General features: G+C 38.1%; 1 pseudogene; it reads left to right on the top strand.

Annotated features, from left to right (window-relative positions):
- Window positions 1-841: 841 nt before the first annotated feature.
- The window catches only part of LOC102866409, a 22,789-nt pseudogene continuing 18,486 nt past the window's right edge, over window positions 842-5,144 (top strand).

Here is a 5,144-nt window from a genome sequence, read left to right as displayed (position 1 = left end):
TTCAATACTCTTCTCCAGCACCACAGCTCAAAGGCATCAATTCTCCTTCCATCCTCCCTAGTCATTCTCCAACTCTCTGATGCATAACAAGTGATTGCAAAAACCATGGCCCGTATCAGGAGGACCTTAGTTTCCAGAGAGACACTGTTGCGCTTGAGTATTTTGGAGAGGTCCCTAACCACAGACTTTCCCATCACAATACATTTTTTTATTTCCTGGCTACTGGTGCCAAGAGTGTTGACCGTGGAGCCGAGCAAACTGAAGCTGTGAACAATCTCAATCTCTTCGCCATCCATCCTGATGCTACCGATTGGTCCAGTGGTGAGAATTTTTGTCTTTTTGACGTTGAGCCTCAGTCCATATTGAAGGCTGCAGTTCTTGACCCTCTGCAGTAGGTGCATGAGGTCCTCCTCAGTTTCAGTGAGCAAGGTTGTGTCATCTGCATAACGCAGATTGTTGTCGTCCACCAATCCTAATGCCACGCTTCTCCTCATAGAGCCCCACCTCTCGGATAATCTGCTCTGCATACAGGTTGAAAAGGTATTTACCTCATACAGTTGTTTAATTCCTGTTTAATTAGAATAATAGGTAATAATGATAATATAATTAAATAATTGATTATAAACCCTTATAAAAGTAACTTGGTGAAGGTATCTGGCCAATTTTAACTTCACAAAACTTTTAAAAAGTCATCAAATCAGAACCAACTCATAACTGATGCTCCATTGAGTTTCCAAGACTGTAAATGGGAGGCTCATCTTTTTTCCTGAGAAGCATCTGCTTGTTTGGAAGTGACATAGAAGGTTTTGGTTTAGTAGTGAAACATTCTACAAACGGGGCCATGAGAACACTCTCTAATTTCCCAAAGAGGTCAGAAATTCATCATTTAAATGAACATTTCAAGAATAATTCCAATGAGACAGTGTCCATCTTCCCAACTTCTTCAAATTCTGACGCCAGTTTATCTCTCACATGGTATTTTGACAACACTGCAGATGATACAAACGTGTTTGCAGAAATTGAACTGTAGAAGCAATTACTGGAGAAGAATGAAGTCTGTATATATATATTTTTTTCTCAATATGAATTATACCACTAGATCAAGTAAACAAAATCCTAACCATGGTACCAATAAATAGCATTATGATAGACAGAAAAAGACTGAAATTGTCAACAATGTCATTCAACTTCTATATACTATTTTAGCACCTTTGGTAGGAGCAGTCAATAAATCAAAAGATGTGTTGCACTGGGAAAACTTGCTGTTAGGACCTCTCCAAAGTGCAAAGTGCAAAGAGCAAGGATGTCACTGTAAAGACTAAAGTGCACCTGATCTAATCCATGGTATTTCCAATTGCTTTCTTTTCATCTGGAAGTTGGGCAGTGAGTAAAGATGACAGAAAATTATATGCCTTTAAATTATGTTGCTGCAGAAGAGAATTCAATATTGCACGGACTGCTAAAAGAACATACAAGTCAGTCTCAGAGGAAGGGACATCAAGGTGCTCTTTAGAAGCAAAAATGGTGAACTTTGTCTCCCATGTTTAGGGCATCTTGCCTGGAAGGACAAGGCTTTGGAAAAGACACCACGCTGTGATATTTAGAGGGTCAGCAAAACAGAGAAAGATCTTCATTAAGATGGATTGACTTAGTGCCTGTAACAATGGGCTTGAGCATGATGAAAATCATGAGAGTAGGGCAAGGTTCTGATTTGTTGGTCATAAGTTAATATGGGTCATATTCAAATCAATAGCACCTAACTTTAATAAACTGGGTTCAATAACTCATTGTAATGACCACATAAAGCTCACAAGTGATACTCAATATTATAGGGTTTATTAGGGACATGACAGGTTCAGATTAGAACATCTCAGCCATTCTTGAAGGCATGCCTTTGTCTTATCCCTTGACCTTTCATTCCTAGAGCCCTTAAGTTTCTGCCCTGTGCAGGGAAATGTTATGAAAGATTTAGCTCTATCACTTAAGTACTTACTGTAAACAACATCTTCTTCTACAAAGTTTTGACCCAGAGGGTCTCGGATTTCTTGTTCCTAGTTGGCAAGCCTAACTTCTTTGTCTAGCATCTGTAGGCACTCTATTCACCAGGAACCTCTAACTTGAAAGCATCCAGAATTCTTACTCTTTGGATCCTCATACTCAGAGTATTACAACTGTCTTACTCTGTAAGAAGCCATTGTACTGGATTGCTCTGCAGTCTCCTCCCAAGTTATTAACTGCCTCTGAAAACTCACCAGAGGAACAGCTATGGGTCTGTTTGGACTCAACAGTACACAGAGTGTTGCATTTGTATAAAATTCTCATACGGCAACTAGTAAATAGTTGGTTACAGAAAATTATAGTACAGAAAATTTCAGGTGTTGTTGTGTACTGTCAACTCATACCAATCCAGAGCTGACCCTTCAAAGGCAGTTAATCAAATGAGAGGAGATTGTTCATCCTTCTCCCATGAAGTAGCTGGTGGATTCAAACTACATACCTTCAGGATTGCAGCGCAGCTTCTTACCACTAGGCCACTAGAGCTCCCTCTCTAGAAATCTAAACATTTAAGTATATCCTCTTTAATGCCAGAATGTTGTTTGTTGTTGTTATGTGCCATCGAGTCGTTTGCAACTCATAGCAACCCTATGTACAACAGCCCTAAACCGTGCTCTATCCCGTGCCAATCTCATTGCCTCTGACACACCCATCCCGATTACCCCAGTCACCGAATCAATCCACCTCACAGAGGGTCTTCCCCTCTTGTGCTGTCCTTCCACCCTCACAAGCATGATGTCCCTCTCCAAGGAACTGTATCCTTGCCTCCAAGGAGCAGCCTGGTTTAACCCTCTCTACGATGAATCTGTTTGTTTTCTTGGCAGTCCATGGTACATTCAATACTCTTCTCCAGCACCACAGCTCAAAGGCGTCAATTCTCCTTCTATCTTCCCTAGTCATTGTCCAACTCTCTGATGTAATGCCAGAATATATTGTAAATTCTCTGGAAACAAAGTATACACTCTGGGATTATCCCCAGCCCCCAACCCCAATTGAAAATTAGAAGCCAAAAACCCTACATACCTCCATCCAGTCACAGGAAAAGTCATAATTCACATAAAACTGCAGAGAATACCCCATCAATTATCCAGGGAGAGACATTTGGTAAAATGAGTTGGGAATTTTTGTAAATTTTGGTTTTTCACAGGGTAAAAAGTAGAGCTTATTATATCAGAGACCTAAAGACCATGAGTGGATAAAATTTCCTCCTTTTCTGGACACCCTTATTGAACCTACAGAAATCTCAATACAAAATAGACATCAGCAAAAGAAGGAAAAAATGGAATTTACAAGCTCCCTAAGAAAATATGTACGTAAAAATTTTTTTATATGTGTTGGATACATTTTTTTTTTTATTTCTTGATATTTAGGAAAGATCTGTGTAGTGTGTTCTTTAGTTAGAAAACATAAACCACTTTAATGAGAAACACATCTTTTTATTTTATGCATTCCAAGAAAGAAAATATCTTAACGTAAATGAATGGAAACCTGCTTAGTAAATTTGAAAAGTTAAGATCAGGGGATAGTCACAATAATTTTCAGATTTACTGTTAGTTCTCACAGAATATGGCAATTAAAGGCCACCACTTTTGTTTATAGTAGCTTGTAACCTCAAAACAGATCATTTTCAAGGGAACTCCCAGAAGGTATTAAAAAAAAAGTCAAGTTGGCTGAAGCCCACATAACCCCCACTGCTGCCCAAAGAGCAATAAGACATTTTTAGCCTCTTTTTCTACCTTCCAATTCTCTCATGAGTGCCTCTCATTGGAAAATCTAGGCCAGGCTTCTGTTGGCAAGGGAAAAAGCATACATTATTGAATGAGTCAGAAGAGGTGCTAAATTGACAAAAACCAGGGATAATACCAGAGGAATAACTTTTAAATGAATTCCAGCTAAGTAGTTGCTAAATCATACAAGACATTGGCACTTTAAACTTTTTAATTTTTCAAAGAAGGATGAAATTCATTTATTCTGACTCATGTAATGTTTACATATACTATGCATGCATACTTCATAAACAAGTAAAACGCAAGATAAATGGTAATTGAAGAAAACAAGAACTAGGAAAGTCTGTTTATTAAGTCATATTGGAACAATTGAATTAATTAAAACACATCAATGAATTTAGAATCATACCCCCAAACCATATAAAAATATTAATCCAAATAAATAAAGGTAATGGCTCAGAGGTAGGAAGCTGCTCTTCAACCCAAAAGGCATCCAGTTTGAATCCACCAGTTGCTCCATGGGAGAAGATTGGGCAATCTCCTCCCATGCTATTTAGTGCCTCTGGAAACCCGAGTCAGTTCCGACTTGATGGAACAAAACAACAACACTATTGAAAGGTCTTAGAATATGTTGTTATTATTAATTAGCCTTGAGTCAGAAACTACTCCTAGCAAACCCTTCAGTGGATTTTCAGAGACTGTAAATCAAATAGGAGGAGATTGTTCATCGTTCTCCCTTGGAGCAGCTGGTAGATTTAAACTGCATGGCTTTGGGTTATCAGCACAACTCTTTACCATTAAACCATAGAAAAAAGAATTTTGACCTCAGATTTAGCAACAATTTTACAGATTGACATCAGAGCACAATTAAAAAATAGTAAAAAGTAGATTAGAAATTATGAAAATTTTGAGCTTCAAAGGACACATAAATTGTACCCATTTATCTGTGGTCAATTGATATTTGACAAGAAAATAAAACTTATCAGATAGGGAAATGACAACCTTTTCAGCAAATGGTGCTAGCAAAACTGGACTTCTACCTGCAGAAAGCTGAGACAAGATCTACATTTCACACTATACACAAAAATCAACTCAAGGTATATCACAGATTTGGGAGTAAAGCCCAAAATTATAACGTTTTTAAGAGACAAACTTGGATCAAGCTTAGAAGACCTAGTCTATGGTATAAAGAGACTGCTAAATACAGCCAGAAATGCAAAATCTGGAGAGGATAAAATTGGTGAATGGGACCTTCTAAAGATCAAATCCCTGTATGCATCAAAACTTTTTCCCAACAGAGTGAAAAGAAAACCTACTGATTGGGGGAAAAAACCAATTGGCAATACCATCTCAGACAAGGAT

The sequence above is a fragment of the Elephantulus edwardii genome, unplaced genomic scaffold (assembly GCF_000299155.1).
Source record: "Elephantulus edwardii isolate Elephantulus edwardi_28Jun2011 unplaced genomic scaffold, EleEdw1.0 scaffold00021, whole genome shotgun sequence".
In the NCBI taxonomy this organism is placed as follows: domain Eukaryota; kingdom Metazoa; phylum Chordata; class Mammalia; order Macroscelidea; family Macroscelididae; genus Elephantulus; species Elephantulus edwardii.
This window is presented reverse-complemented; position numbering and strand designations above follow the sequence as displayed.